This window comes from Brassica napus, chromosome A1, assembly GCF_020379485.1.
Source record: "Brassica napus cultivar Da-Ae chromosome A1, Da-Ae, whole genome shotgun sequence".
NCBI classification, from domain to species: Eukaryota; Viridiplantae; Streptophyta; class Magnoliopsida; order Brassicales; family Brassicaceae; genus Brassica; species Brassica napus.
The window spans coordinates 14,276,422-14,293,977 of record NC_063434.1 but is presented as its reverse complement, the minus strand read 5'-3'; the positions used below and the strand labels follow the sequence as shown (position 1 = coordinate 14,293,977).

General features: G+C 36.2%; 1 long non-coding RNA gene across 1 annotated transcript; it reads right to left on the bottom strand.

The window, feature by feature from the left end:
* Window positions 1-3,910: 3,910 nt before the first annotated feature.
* Window positions 3,911-7,890, bottom strand: LOC125607193. The gene is made up of 2 exons (XR_007338449.1): window positions 4,440-7,890; window positions 3,911-4,034 (listed from the first exon to the last, which is right to left on the bottom strand). It is a non-coding gene; the product is annotated as an uncharacterized LOC125607193 (long non-coding RNA).
* Between the last annotated feature and the right edge of the window lie 9,666 nt (window positions 7,891-17,556).

Below are 17,556 nucleotides of genomic sequence, written 5' to 3'. Positions count from 1 at the left end.
TTTCATAGCAGGTGAGCCGGTAAATTAGAGAGGGTCTTACAGTAATATTATGTATATATCACGGCGTGTATCGATCCGTTAGGGTAAAGTGCTAGTCCTCTAATTAACGTTTTTTCATGGCTATAGGCCCCAATTCCCCTTAACTTAAAGTATTTTTGATTAAAATTTGAGATATTTAACATTTACCATAGCGTTTAATTTTGGAAGGCGCATATACTTAGGGGGCGACTGGTTTTCCCGCTACCACCCGCAAACGCAGCTTTTGCGGTTGGTAGCGGTTGTCGGCGGTTTGCAACAATCACTCAAATCGCTCTAAACCAGTTCAAACCGCTCCAAATCTCATAAATTCAAAAGCTGGCTCCAGCTAGCGTTTGCGGTTGCGGGAGAGTAAATTTTTTTTCTTTTTTTAAAAACAATATATATACAAAACTAAAAATATTTAATAAAAATTTTAAAATTGAAATTATGAAAATATTAAAATATATCTATTGTATTTTAATTAATATTATAAAATTTTATAATAAAAACTATTTCAATAAATTTTCAAAAATTAAAATTATAACTTTCTAAATATAAATTTTATATTTATTATAATTTTATGATTTTTGATATTTTTATAATTATAATAAATGTAAATATTATTAATTTATTATTTGACTGTTACCGCATTTGGTAGTTAACCAGTCATAAGTCACCCGCAAAAGCACCAATTTTTAACCGCAGTACCAGTCGTACAAATCTCTTAAAACCGCTAGAAACCGCAACCGCCCGCATCCACAAACTTCCGCAACCGTAGCCGCTGCGTTTGAACCAGTCAGGCCCTTAGTAAATTAACGCCGCAAAACTTTTTAATTTCCCGCGATACCAAACATAGCATTTTAAATTTATAAACGCTATTAAAAAAGTCAGTGTTGGTATACAATAGCAGAACTGTCATAAACGCTATAATCTGATGCTATTAATACCTACATTTCCTTTAGTGCTCGCAAAAGAAAGGTATAGACTATGACGAGATATTCTCGCCTGTAGTACGACACACTTCCATATGAGCTATGTTGGGTTTGGTAGCTGTTTGGGATTTGCATATTGAGCAGATGGATGTGAAAACGGCCTTCTTTCATGGAGAGTTGGAGAAAGAAATATATATGGAGCAACCTGAAGGTTTGGTTAAGCTTGTTGAAAAGCATCTGGTGTGTAGATTGAAGAAGTCTCTCTACGGTTTGAAGCAAGCTCCAAGGCAGTAGTACAAACGGTTTGATTCATATATGTTGAAGATTGGTTTTCAAAGGTGTGAGTATGATTGTTGTGTTTATGTCAAGTCTCTTGACGATCATTCTCCCATATTCCTGCTGTTATATGTTGATGATATGCTCATTGTTTCAAACGATATGGGGGACATAAATCGTTTGAAGGGGTTACTGGGAGAAGAATTTGAGATGAAGGATCTTGGTGCTGCAATGAAGATTCTTGGAATGGAGATTCGCAGGGATAGAAGCTCTAAGAGATTATGGCTTTCTCAGAAGAGTTACATCGAGAAGGTATTAGAACGTTTTGACATATGGAAGTCAAAATCAGTCTCTAGTATTCTACACCATTGGCGAAGCACTTCATACTTTCAGCAGAGCAAAGTCCAAAGTCTGCTGAAGAGCTAAAGGATATGGCAGAGGTTCCTTATGCTAGCGCAGTTGGCTGTTTGATGTATGCAATGGTGTGTACAAGGCCGGATCTAGCACAAGCAGTTAGTCAAGTCAGTAAGTACATGTCGAATCCTGGAAGAAAACATTGAGATTCTGTGAAGTGGATCCTAAGGTACATGTGAGGGACAAGTGACTATGGGCTTATGTTTGGAGGAGAAGTGCGGGATTCAGTTATTGAGTTCGTGGATTAAGATTATGGTGGAGACCTTGATAATAGCAGGTCGACTACAAGGTATGTATTTACTCTTTGAAGGAGCACCTATATGCTTGAGATCGGTACAACAACCTATTGTAGCGATGTCGACCACTGAAGCTGAATACATGGCACTTGGGGAAGCAGCTAAGGAAGCAGTATGGGTACAAGGTCTTGTATCCTAATTGGGTGCTGATCAAGAAGGTGTTCAGCTACACTGTGATAGTCAAAGTGCATTATGTTTGGCTAAAAATCAAGTGTATCATGAGAGGACAAAGCACATTCGTATAAGGTTTCACAAGATAAGGGAGTTGGCAGCTTCTGGAGAAGTCTTGTTGGAAAAGGTGCATACGTCAGAGAATCCTGTTAACATGTTGACCAAGCCTGTTACAATGGAGAAGTTCAAGCATTGCTTGGATCTGCTCCGTGTTTGCCAATGCTGAGAAGCAAAGGAGGTTCCGCTCAGAAGATAGACATGATAAAGAGTTTTGTAGAGATTTTTCGTCAAGGTGGTGTTTATTGCATCTGTGTGTCTTAAATCTCTGTGCACCAGTAAAAGCTCAACACTCGTGGGTCGGACGAAGGCGCAAGGAAGATAAACTCGCTATCAAGGTTGACATCTGAGGGTGTGGGGACCGTAGGCCTCCGTGGTATGGTATGCCCTTCATTAAGAAATTTACTATTTCTAGATAAGTATGTATTCCTAAAGGAAAAAGAAAATCGGATTTTTTGAGGCTGCTATAAATATGGGTCTAAGAGTTTGTAAGATTATTCATTCACACGATAATAAGAAACCTTAAACGAGTATTTGCCTCAATACGTTTTGTTCTCTATTATCTTCTTGCTTAATTTGTGGCTGTTCACAACAGATGTTAACTTCTTCTTGTTAAAGTGTAATCTGGTCTCTACTAAGCTTGGTGTAACCATCTTAGGGTTTATTTTACTGCCCTTAATCGATAACAATATGGGTAATTTTACTCTATATTCATAAAAGACCGAAAAATAAAAAAATATAGCTATTTAACAGTAACATCCAATAAATGAGACAATTTTAGATACTTCAAATCATGTGGATGTGAGGATGACAAAGAAGCTAATACATATGTAATACACTATACTCTTTTATTAAATAAATAGTACAGATAATCTGAATCAAATTCAACAACAAAATATTAGGAGAAGAGGAAGAAGAAAGAATAGGAATTCATATCAACAATGCAATGTTAAGAGTAGGAAGAGGAGGTATAGTATAGATTTGTGAAAAATTCATGTCCGTTTAATTTTTTAAAATATATCATATGCAAAAAATGTGTATGTTTTTTAATATATTTTTCAGTTAATCATATTTATATTGAAAGCATAGATTAAATAAAATATGACGGAGAAGCAAAAATAAACAAAAGAAGAAAGAGAAAGATGAAGATGAAGATGAAATGAATCAATGGATAGGATTTGTAATATTACATAGTATATACAGAATATTATAACCATGGTTTTGTTATGTGTATATATATTAAATTATAATTTTTAACGGTTATGCAATGCAAATACTAGTGATTTAAAATTAATTATTAATTATTTGTAATCTATCAAATTAATTTTAAATAAATTTAAGTTGATAGATTCTAAAATCTCTGCAGTATACATTGGATTTTAAATTCAATCATTTATTCATGATATTCCATAAAAGATAATTTGAAATCAATCCAAAACATTAAAAAAAAAAATCCTTAAAAGTTGAATAAACACTAGATTAAAAAACCAGATTTAAATCATTTATTGAATAATACTAGATTTTAAAATATAGTTTATAATCATCATTCGAAAAACATGAAATTTTGTTTAGATGTATACTCTATTAAAATACATCATTGAATAAAACCACCTAAACCATAAAATTTCGTTTTTAAGATTATTAGTTAAATGTTAAATATTTTGGTACGCAACAAATTTTTTTTTTGAGATCCAATATCATCAGCCCTGTCCTTTTATTAATGTATAGAGTTCTTTTTTTTTTTTAAACATTCATATGTGTATAGAGTTAGGAACATAGCGAGCGTAAATAAAAAACGTTCTAACAAATATCATAATTATTTGCTTGATATATTTATCCTCTTATGTTTCTCATTCCCATAGTCTCCATCCTGCAATTTCCCCATATAAAAGATGTCAGCTTTTCTATGCACACATGCCACTAACATAATAAAATGCATGCATATTTGTATGGTTATTAAATGCAACTATTTAAGTTGGTATGTATATTTACTTGTTGATGAGTAATGATTGCGTAAAACACACAAAAAAAAAAACATTCATGACTGTTATACATGTAGCATATATATTGAATTTTCAAAACTGGAAGATAGAAAAATCTCTTAAAAACAATAATAACTGTTTCTCTTTAAATCTCTTAAAAACAGTCATAATAGTTTAACAATAAATAATTCTGAACAATTAGTCAAAGAAAAAAAAAACAATTTTAAACAGGAACTGACCAACACACAACAAAAAGTAATCAAACTCAACAGAATAAGGGAAGAGGCCATTACTGTGATGATTGAGATGAAAGAGGTGGATGGCATTTGAGCTCACATTTGTCTTCGCATGCTACTGGATGTTGAAAGAAAAGTCCGCACAAGAACAAACATTTGGTCATGCATGCAGTGCCTTCTACTTTTCTTTCCATGGTCAAAATTATTATTGATACCATCATCATCAATAAAATGCATTTCTTCATATTCATATTTCTTAAACTTTTTCTTATGTGCATATATGATTAAGAAAAATGTACTGAATATATATACACATAAGAAAAAATATGGTCTTAATTATGTTCAAAAAGATATGGTCTTTATTACTTTTATTGCTTTGACCGATTTTCTTACATAACGACTTTTTGCATATGCATTATGTAACTAGTTTACCTAAATTTGGTAACATATATGCAGTTAATAACAAAAGGAGATCTGAATATGAGAACTTAGCATTAATGATTTGGACCAGGGAGTTAGAATTTGAATAGATAATAAATTCAATGAAATATGAGAATTGAGTCGTTTTGCAAAATTACTGTTCTAAACTTTAAAGTCATTTGAAGTTACATTTTAACATTAAGATTATTTAAATAATATTTTATCCTTTAAAATATTATATATATATATATTATTTTATCAAATATATAATAACTTAACAATTAATTCCATGTATTATTTGTATTTTCTTCTTTCAGTAATTTATTTGGTGATCAAGTAGAAAGAATTGAATAGTCTATTTAAAATTTATATACTACCATAAGAGGTGATATTTTGAAAATCTATATAAATGATTAAATCAATAAACTTGAATTTTATATCATTTTTATAAATTCTAAATATAATATGAAAATTTGATAAACTCTCAAATCCCTCCAATAAGCCAATTTTATCTACATTCGCTTTTTATTAAAAGAGAAGAATTTCCATAAACTAACTTTATTCTCATGTGTTATTAACCAAAATTTCATTTCCTATGTGTCATCACAAGAGCTTTTCTCACACTTTTAACTTTTAAGTTTTAATTAAAAGCCCTATTTTAGCATAATTACATGTATTACCAACCTTAGTAGACATTTGTAATCGTTAGATGCATCAACGATTCTTTATCATGGTTATGTTTCTAAAACGTGTTTACAATGTCTACATAAACCGCACATATATAAACTAAATTATATAGTTATATAAATATATACAAAATAATTATAGTATATAGTTGATATGGTCATACTGTTTGTCAAAAAATAATTATATTATCTTTATAACTATATACAAAATAATTATATTATATAGTTGATATGGTTCACTGTCTACAAAAAAATAGTTTTACAAATAATTATATTATTTTTAATACCTAAAGATTGAAAATTATATTATGTAGATCTTCCTACTGTCCACAAAATAGGTGTTCTGGTGAATGTGGATAATGTGTCGTGTCTTTGTTTTACTACTTTTATATAGTGTCAACTTAATTATGGCACGTATATGAAACACATATCAATATATATTAATATCTAGACTTTCATAATTTAATAATAACATACTCCTTTTTCGTTTTATTTGATACGTGACTCACTAAGTTGGGAGTTATATGTCGTATAAAGAACATGTCATCTGGGACTATAAGATTTATATTGTAAACGAAATCTTGACTGATTGTCCAATACGTTCAAAAAGGAAGTCTATTTTAAGTTACATGCAATCCCTTAAATTAAGCACCAAGACTTTTTGATTAAGAAATCATCATAAATGTTGACATAAAAATAATTAGTCAATTTAATCAATTTGATCCGCTTAAGTTTATGGTCAAATATAATGGTCAATATTGTTTCCTATTTTTTGATACATTGCATATAATGCTTTCCCAAATTTTGATTTGGAAGCGAACAAATAGGGATTTTTAGGATTAAATTGCGTCAATGGTTTAATATATATGAACTAATTTAATTTTAAAGGTTAGAATTAGTTTGGTTTATAAGAAGCTTAAATTTAAGAAAAATCTCTAAGCTGGAAATCAGATTACATAAAAGATTTCTTCTGATTTGACCCAAAAAAAAAAAAGATTTCTTCTGATTACCCATATACCTCAGTGCCTCATTTATTTTGTGAATTATTTTTCTGTGTATAGTTGTGACATGTAGCTCTTGATGTGCTGCATATCTGTGATTATAGAAAATGACCAAACACACAACTCCTGATCTCCTCATGCCAAATATGTTCTTGTCAATCTGCATCATGTGTGAAACATTATATTCGTATGAGTGTATAAACTTTTCAGTGTATAGTAAACACATAAACAGGATAGGTTCTAGTTATTCTCAATCTCACATGATCAAGCGTTGTTTGAATTGGTTACTGAGTTCCTTGAGCTATATTTTTTCCTGATTATAGCAAGTTAGAAACCGACAGAAAAAGCATAACTGATGAAGAACTTAGACTTGATAGGCATATTGTAATGCTTCCTAAACTATGAGCAAATGCAGGAAAAGTAGCATAACAACTTGGGTCTGTATGAAGCTCCCAATTTTTTCGAGAATTTGAGCAATGTTAATTTTCTTTATTCTCAACTGTATTAAAGCTTATTCAGTCTCTATATTATCATTTTCCTGTTTGTACTATCAAAGTGCATGTCAAAACTAAAGATATAATCCACTACAGATCATTAAAAGATGAAAGCCAAAAAAATATCAAAACCGGAAGAAACATATATATGGTTTCATGCATTTCCGAAGTCCTCCATTTCTTTTTCCTTCTTCCATTTCATGTGCTTATCTAAACATACGGTAGGTAGAACAGTTCTCATTAAAATATAAGCAAAAATACAAAACCTTGAGAAACCGAAAAAAGAAGAAATTTATAATGCTGAGAAAAATCCATTTTAGGTTTATTGTCCACGCTTTGTCTTTTTTGGCTCATCCTAAAAGAAATTGTCAAAAGTCCAACCACGGTGAATAATTGGTTACAAGGATAAAAGGGAAAATTGGAAATATAGAACAAAATAATATATGTACATTGTCCCTATGCCATAAAATGAAGTATAAGTTGTCCACTTAGCATAATTTTTTTCTGTAAATCTAATTAAACCCCTAATCTAAATCCAAAATGATTTATGTTAATTTAATTATTTTAAAATTTAAAAGTTAAAAAAAAAAAACAAAAGCGGCAAAACTGTTTTATCCCCAAATCGTGTGTATGGAACCCTAATTACACATCCTTTTTCACCTCCTCCTTAAAAAAAGAGAGAGAGAAAAGACGATTCGAAGTCACTGGTTTGTCAGAGGTCGCCGTCGCCGGTGTTCCTTCTTCCCGCTAAGACTCCGCCGGTGTTCCTTCTTTCCGCTAGGACCCTGCCGGTGTTCTTCTTCTTCTTAATCGAAGTCTCAGTCGTGCGCACTTCAAGTCTCGTTCTTAAGTAACTCGCAAAAATTAAAGCTCGTACCTCACCGGAAACTCAAGCTCGTGCCTCACCACTCTGCAATACACTCTCTCAGCTCTAGTTTCAAGCAAAGAAGTCGAGAATTTCAGGTTTGTATAAGGACCTGTGTAGGCATGGGCATTCGGGGTCCCAATCGGGTTTCGCTTTTATCCATTCGGGTTTTAGTTTTTTGGATTTATCAAAATCAGTCCCATTCGGGTTATATAAAAGTTCGGTTTGGGACCGGTTCGGATTCTATCGGGTTCGGGTCAGGGTTAGTAAATCTTCAAAAAACCGGTATAACCCATTGTACTTTCGGGTTCGGGTCCCAATCGGTTCTTCGGTTTTAAAATACCCCATTTGTACATATTTTGTAACTAAAACATACATGAAATCGGTTCTTCGGATTTAAAATACATGATTTGTGCATATTTCAATAGCCAAAACATAAGTAAAATTGATTCAAAAATAAGAAAAAACATCAAACGTGATCATTCAAAATCAAGCGAAAGATAAACATAGTTAGTGATAGAAAGAAAACCAGATAAATGAAATCATAAAACAAAAAGTGAGTTCTCATGAAATGAGAAACATTATTCAATGAAAACAAAACCAAAATCTAAAAACTTCAGGCTTCAACCGCCACATTCCACCATCAACCTTCATGTAATAGATAATTATTTTAGAATTTTAATAATATCTTAAAGTATTTTGGATACATATTAAAAATTAAGATCATATTTGGTAGAATTTTTTTTTGTGATTTTAAATGTTTCGGGTTCTGTCGGATATCCATTTAGGTCCGGGTTCGGTTCGGATAATACCCATAACCCAAAATATCAAAAAACAAGATCCATTCGGTATTTATGTCGGGTTTGGATCTGTTCGGATTCATTTTTATCGGATCGGGTTTGGTTCGGATTTTTGGATTTAGTTTATTTGCCCAGCCCTAGACTTGTGGTTTCGATTTTAGTTTATGTGAATAATTTAGGATTCTATGTTATCAAAGTTTTATTCTTTTTGATTTATGTCATCGATTTTGCTATTAAAGTTTCATACTTTTCGTGTTTCTCATCTGTGTATGGTTTAATTTGTTTTTTGTGGCCACTGATTTCTTGTAGCACTCTTACATATTTTGGGTTGATGTTCATTGTGTGTATTTTTGATATCACTCAAATTACCCTAAAGAGTAAATTACTCTCTCAAATAAGAGGTAGGGATGTAGTACTTAGGGATTGAATCCACAAAGACTCTAGTATTACACAATATATTTTGGTCTTGGAATAAATCTAGATTAAATGGTTTATAAGTTTTAAAGCAGTTAATGGAGTGGTGAGCAAGTGTATTGCTTAATTGTTTGGGGCTTGGTATACATGAGATCTGATTCTTCAAACAAGTCTGGAAGGTAAAGCCTTGTGTAGATTTGTGACCTTTTCTCTTTCTATTTCGACCCTAGATTTATAACTAGAAAAAATATATATATATATATATATATTTATATTTTTATTATTTTATATATTATATATTAAATAGGTTTTAGTTAGGTGGAATCCAAACAGGACTTGGTGGCTACAACCATTAAGGCTTGCTTCATAAGGATTTCAACAAAACGAATTCGAACGGGACTTGGTGGCGGTAATCATCAAGGTTCGATTCATATGAATTCTTGGATATAAGTCAAAAATAAGTGAACAGGACTTGGTGGCAACCACCATTAAGGCTTGATTCATGGAAGCATGTCCAATCTTGGTCAATGAACCTGCAATAAGCAGACTTTGAGTAAAGAGATAAATTAGTAGAGAGAAAAGATAGGAACTAACTTTTACTTGCAGATTCAGATACTTGTTTGAAAATCCTTGCATCCAGTGATCGATACTCCCAAGGTAAAGCCTACACTTTTAATTATGCAAAGAAATGAGGTTAGTAGAGGGGAATGTCAAACAAGATTTGTTTAAGTTGCTGGCTAGATGAATTTGGTTGCTAAGTTAGGATATGGTATAAGGTGCTTTTGTGATTAGACTTTTTAGATATGTATTGCAATATTGTAGAGGTGATGATTCTGTTTTAAATCATGTGAGTTCCTGATGTTTTTAAACCTCTCTCAGAGAGACTGCTCTATTGTATTTTGCTTGAGGACAACAAAAGAGTAAGTTTGGGGGAGTTGATAGACCATAGATTTTACCCATTTTTAACCATGGTTTATGAGTGTTTTAAAATATATTATTACTATACAAAGTTTATCTAGAGTAATTGCAGGTTCATGTACTATCTGGAAGAAAATGATGTATTTGGAGCTATTTGGAGACTTTTTGAGCTTTATTGGATGGTCGATTATTTGTCAGAATATCGACCGAGAGTTAATGACAAATTAGAAGGATTAAAGTTTCACAAAAGTTTCAATAATTATATTTTAAGTCTATGGCCGCCTGTTAGGCTATTTATTAGGGTTTTGTATTATTTTAGAGGCAGACTTGCCTAGAGACTTTTTTAGACCTAGTTTTGAGGAAGCAAGAAGCCACCATTGAAAGGGGAGAGCTTAGAATTGGAAAGATCAATCAACACTGCAACACATAGAAGATCTTGAACTCCTTTGCTTTTATTCATTTTGTTGCATACTCTACTCACTCATTTTAATTAAGTATTATTCAGACCATCATAACTATGTGTTCCATGAATATGACTGAGTAATCTTTATTGTTAGATTTAGGTTTCTCAATAGATTGATAAATGTATTACTGATAACAACAATTGTTAGGGTGTTTAGAAATGTATTTCTTTCATCTAGTTATGCTTAAAGCTAAGTTTAGGATTGATCACCCTTTAAATTTAGATCTTAAGATTAATTGGGATCAAGCCATTACTTAACTCAATACCTGAAAATAACTAGTATGATCTAACTGACTAGATACAGACGATAGCCCTGTTGATCGATATTTTGAAAGATGTATCCATCGATATTCATTAAGAATTATCGATCGAAACTTTCTCGTGATTAACATACGAGAGTTGAAATCCGAGATCCATATTAGATAATCAGACTGATTATATCTAAAGTTTGAATTCAAGAATGATTAACATCAATAAACCCCTCAAAACCCAAATTAAGTTTTACTTATCATACTTGAGAATATACCTGAATCTAGCTATTTCTCCCAACTGTTAACAAGCAGTTGTGTCAAGTTTAGTGTTGGAGGTCAGCTTTAGTTCCTTTAAACAATCTCAGCAAATGTGGACAGTTGACATGTTGATCCACTTTGGTGCTAAAAGCGTGGTTAGATAACAATCAAAAATCTAATAAGATCAATATTCCCTTCTTGACTAAATGAAAACTTTTTGTTTGAAAATATGATTTAAAAATTCATGAATAAACTAATATCAGTAAGTACCTTCCCCAGACTTAAACTTCACCGTCCCCAGTGATATTCAGTCTAAGATTGGTTGGTTAGAAAATTAATAATAACTACTAAGTTAAAATATTAGAAAAGAGAAAAGAATGTTCGTACCCATCAATCTCTAGTGTAGATCGATATATAAGACACTCGATCGATCGACATAAACGCATCACAGTCGATCGACGTAAGGATCTTGCGTCGATCGATAGCGCGAAGACAAAAAGAAATTATGTGCTAGCTGCATCGTGTTAGTGTATCTAACCCATAAGTATCAGTCAGCTAGATTAGCTCTGTCAGACAATCCAAACACATGCAAGGTAGAAAAATAGATAAACTCCAGTCATAACATAGAATAATAAGTTCGAAAGTAAATCCTAATAGTACGAAAGTAAAAAAATACATAACTAGATAGGGATAGTCCTCATCAGTGGTGTCGTCGCTGGAGGTGCCTCTGTGCTGGCGTGATGGTCCTGCTACCAACGGTGAGCTGGCTCGCACACTACTCCTGCTTGAAAAGCAACATCTCGATACTCTGGCCCAGATGGCAGTGACAGCATCGACTAGGACGCGCTGAAAATCTCACCAGGGCGTGTAGACAAGTCTGGCATAGGTGGGAATGACGGGAGTGCGGCCTCGGACTGATGCGGCTGAGGTCCTCTAGGTCGCTGAACCGTGTAACGTCGCGGCATGGTAGCTGGGACACGGAGGAGGCGTGGGTCAGGGCGGAACTGAATGCTAGCAAGGCCGTGGTCAAACTCCGTGAGTGTACGAAGTGGCAACCTCACCAAATGCGTGCCGTTCTCGTCTCTGAAGCACCAGTCACGGTCTCCCTTGAGCCATTGAGTACTCGTGAGATGCAGCTGCGTCCATGTAGACGATCCGGTCATCCATCTCAGCATCGTCTATTTGAACTCCGCAATGTACGAAAGTCGGGGTAAGCAGGCTCCCGATCGTCTCCTTCTTCCTTCCATGTGACTGAAACAGCTTCATCTTAAGCTTGACCAGATGCTCAGCAAAGACTGCTCCAATGTTGGGCCACACGTCATCCGCGGGCACCTCTATATCCTCCATGTGAACCAAACTCCTCACCGTGTAAAAGGCTAATGTGAGCTCGTGCATCCGAACCTTAATAGGTTCCATTTTGCACAACAGAGTGTTAGCAAGGACCTTCATAAGGTAGCGCAGAGTCGGGTGACGGATGTCTGTCTAAAGAGTCTTGGCGGACTCGAAGTAACTGGTAGCTATGTGCTCCCAGAATGTCGAAATCCCTGGGAATTCAGGTACGATGCGTGCTGACGTTCGTTTTCGAACCCGTAGATAGTGCAGTGAGTCGAGAGAGGGACTCTGTAGTGTTGGGGTCAAAAACGGTTACGACGAAGTTAACATTCAAAACGACCAAGAAAGAAACTGAGAATTTTCTCCGATAAATACTTTTTCGAAATAGATTCTTTCTTACGAAAAGCTTTGCGGAGGAAAAGCGGAGGAAAAACGAGACGTCCGACGAGAGCTCGAAAAAGGTCGTTACGCAGCGACTAAACGCGCCACGCTCGGTCGCTACGTAGCGACCGAGCGTCCATCCCGCTCGATCGCTACGTAGCGATCGAGCTCGAGCCAAAGCTTGGTCGCTACGTAGCGACCGAGCTCTTCCGAAACGTCGATACGACACCAGTCCATGCATTCTCGTCTATCCTTCGATGCTATCTCCCAAAGACCGTAGTGAACTCGGTTCATGTTTTCCGCCATTCTAAATCATCGATCAAACTTTGCGGATTAAAACTGCGGAAAGTTCATTCTTTATCGAAAGAAGTCGCAGTAAACGCTTCGAGTCGGAAGACGGCCCAAAGGGACCTAAAACACGACTCGAGGCCCATCCTATGATTTCTTAACCAAAAGCCCATAAACCGTAGCACGGTTTACGCTTGGCGCGCAAGGAAGGATAAATGTTAAGTTTCCACGGATAAATACGAAATTTTGAGGATAAACACGAAGATCGAAAAAAATAGAATATCTCTATTTTTTGCTATGACGGCTTAAGGACAGAAAAGTAAAAGCGTAAACCGACTTTGGAGCTAGTATATAAGGAGTCCTAGGCGAGAGGCATAAGGGAGAACTTTTTCAGAGCAAACTTAGCACTTAGAGCAATTTAGGCATATTTCCGTTTTTGTTATTCGAGCTGCGACTCAATAAGGTTATTGCCGTCTTAGGGTTTTAGAACTAGAAATCTCGCCGACAGCTCTCGTAGCCCAGGCACTTACCTTGTTGTAACGCTCAAACGCGAATTCGGAATAAGATCTACTTTGCTCTCTTTTCGATTTCTTATACTTTATCGTTGTTATTCTCGTGTTCTGATTGCTTGACGTGTGGTATTAGCAGATATCCGGGACCTCTGGGAAATTAGGGTTTTTCTAGTTTCCTTATTTTAATGGAAATCGACAGTGCGAATTTCGGTTCCCACATGTAGCGGATGCCGCGAATGAAGAAGGTCAAGACACCCTCGTTAGCTGTCTTTGCCCTCTTGTTGGCATAGTAGACACCATGGCCATGAACTGGAGCACCAGCTCTGGATAGAGAACATGAGGGTTAGTGGCCAAGTTTCCCATACCCTGCTCTACGAACAAGTCCTCGAGGCCCGATTTGATGCCCAAACCTCAGATGATGTCTGGATCGATGAACCGTGTCGGATCGATGGAGACCTTCAGCCACTCATTGTAGAATATGCAGTCATAGTCGTCCCACGTGTCCACTATCGCGCGGTTTCTACATGCCGCGCTCTTTGCCGCCTTACGTGTGTCATTGAAGCGTTCAAAGAGCGGGATAGGCTCGTCTTCGCGCTCGCGTGGCCAAGGGTATTGATACCACTCAAATTACCCTAAGGAGTGTTACTCTCATCAAAAGAGGTTCAGATGTAGTACTTAGGGATCAAATCCACAAGGAGCTAGGGAACAATTAAATCTAGTGTTTATTAATTCTGAAGGTTGTAATGTTTTAATGAAATAGCAATAGTAACAAGCGAGTAAATGATAAATGTAACTTAGGTTGGAAATGATATTAGATGTAGGGCCACTATTCAGGTGTTGGAGATTATAATTCCTATAGATGCCTAACTGTTGCATGCATGATATATTAGAGCTCATTCGCTTAACTCAGTGATCAGCTGTCGCATGTACCATTGTTTAACAGACTAGATCTTGTGTCTCACCGGTTAGATGTAGACACAAGAGAGTGTCGATCGATAGTCTATTAAGACGTCGACCGAAACACCTTTGCCAACATCGATCGATTGTCAGTTGAGGACATCGAATGACGGGTTCTAGCCAGGCCTATGCGCGAGTATGAAAATGCTCTACTAAGATTCTAAATTGGCGGTTAGCCCTCTCTAGCAATCCTAATATGATAGATAGATGTCAGGATGGGATAACAAAGGTGCTTGAATATGCAATCCTATGATCAAGTTCTAGTTAGCTAGGCTAAAACAAGCAATGAATACAAATCTATCATGAATATCACAACAAGGCAGATCTATAGTTTGGGGCTAATCCCACAAACCTATCTGAATCCTGGATCTAACAGTTGAACTACTCAGACATAGCAAAGCAATTCATATCAATAGATAAATAGAAACTCATAGAATAGATGATAAGAAAATGAAACAAGGAGTTCCAATCACAAGTGATCTTCTCTCCAAATGAAACTTGTAACAAAACTAGGTCTAGAAAGAAAAGCTCTCCCTGCTGTCAAAACACTTGCAGTATATATTCTACTAGGTTAAAAACTCGTCAGAGCATTTTGGTAATTTGGCTTGGCCTTGGTTTTTAAGTCTGCTGAATCCAAAATGTCGCGTCTGATGTCTCGACATCGATCGATGGTACTTGTGTACATCGATCGATATTAATCTTCATCTGTCGAGGCATTTCCTGATATCGATCGTCAGCACTGATGCGCATCGATCGATTATTCTTCCTCTCGTCGACCTCTAAGTGGTCAGCTCGGGTGAAATGTCCTTTAAGCACCAAAATGCTCCAAAGTCATAGCTTTACTCCGAAATGCACCTGAACCTGAAAACATACCTAGAAGAGTAGAAAACATAGATATATATATATATAGTAAAGTACTTATAGTGCAGCTGCTAAGCACTTTCTTCCGAGGTCTCGCCTTACAATATCAAATGGTTCTTGATACGGCGAATGAAGAAAACTTCACTACTCGAAATCCGTTGGAAGCTGTGAGACTTATCGAAAACCTTGCTAACAGCAGCATCACCAAAAACACTGACTCTGAACGGAACAAGTCTGTAGCCTCTATCGGGAAGGAACAGATGGACGAAGTAAAAGCTAAGTTAGATGTGGTGCACGAGCTTCTTAGGAAGCAAGTATGTTCAGCGGAAGGAGAAGTAGCAGATACCGAAGGAGAAGAAGATATGAACTACATCGGAGGTACCGGATTCCAAAAATTTGGAAACCAGGGCGGAAACAGAAACTTTTTTGGAAATGGCCAAAGAAGTAACCAAAGTTCACAATTTCAAAAACCCTTCAACAACAGCAAGAGCTACTCGAACTCTTACTATCAAAATCCACCACCCCAAACTCAGGAAAGCAAGATCGAAGAAATGCTTGATCGAGTACTGTTGGGACAACAACAAATCACCATGGATTTTAACGGTAAGATAGACTTTGCCTACAACAATCTGAACACCAAAATCGAAACCTTAGGGACTCAGGTGAGAAAACTTGAAACCCAAGTAATTCAGACGGGCGAGACTATTAAGAGGCAAGAAGCTTTTGCTAGAGAAGCAGGAGCCGACAAAGGGAAACACCACGTAAATGCCATCATAGATGATGAATTCTGGCAAGTGGTGAGAAATGAAAACCTTGAGGAAGGATATTTCGAAATCGAAAGCTCCATGAGTCTCGGCGGATCCCCAATAGTGTCGACCGATGTCGATGAACTCGCATCGATCGACAGACCATGATGAAGATCGATGGACGGATTGCTCCAGACATCGATCGACGTTGTCTGCCGATTCGACTGAATGCAATGCGGTTCGAATTTTAACTCATGAAGAATTCGCAGCTAAGCATCCTCACCCACCCTCCCCTTTCTATGAAAAAATCGATCGTTCGGTTAACTCAACCATCGATCGACAGAGTGAGTCCGACTTCGATCGTCACAACACACCTCCCATTGATCGACAGGCACCTCTGACATACCGAGTGCGGTTACCCTTAATCGATAATGATTACATCAATGCACTCAGACCATCACCTAAACCATTAGCAAACCCACCCGAACCAACACCCAACCCTTTAAATAGTTCAACAGAACCTGTTCAAGAAGAACAAGAATCTGAAGGGAGAAGGTTAAGGAAAAGGAAGGAGAAGATTCCTAAAAACCTTAAGGGGGAAGCTAACATTAAGGAGATGGATGGTTTCACAAAACGAGTCCTCAGAATCCCAATCGAAAAACCTTTTGATGAAGCTTACTTCACACACCGGTTGTGGATGTTCTTCAGAGAAACAAAGGTAACTGCGGAGGACATTAGGAGAATGTTTCATCAAGTCATAGGAAAGATGAAACACAGGATCACATTGACGAAGAAGAGTGATCCTGGGAAGTTTGCTATACCATGCATAGTCAAGGGTGTTGAATTTCCCCATTCAATGTGTGACACAGGATCATCGGTTAGTATCCTCCCTCGGATCATGGCGGACCAGCTTGGTTTGACCATCAAACCCTCAACAGAATCATTCACCTTCGTGGATCTTTCAGAGAAACAATCCGGAGGCATCATAAGAGCTCTGGAGGTACTGATTGGTAATGCCCTTGTCCCTGTAGATTTTCATGTCTTAGACATCGAGCTTAACCGGAACTCTTCACTTCTGCTTGGAAGATCCTTCCTAGCTACAGTAGGAGCTGCATGTGACATGAACAAAAACAAATTGTGTCTAACGCTCATAGACCCAAACATCCACTACGATCCCATCCAACCTAAGAGAAAGGTAATTAATTATGTGGATTATGGGAAAGAACTCGCCTTCATTGGCGCATGCCATTGTGGAGCAGAGTATGAATCAGAATACGAAATTACTCTGCCATCGATCGATGTAACTGTATCTACGTCGATCGATACTACTCTAAACCCTAATCTCTCTATTTCTAAAAAGAATAATTATGCAAACATTGATTACCGTTTTCTAACACCTGATGAATTTGGTATTTTCAGGGATCCAGATGGCAACGCAGTGCAATGGATGGAAGGATTTTACAAGTGTCCAGTAAGGACATAGCAGACATCCTTCAAGTAACCAATGGACCTGACAACCTGTTCTCA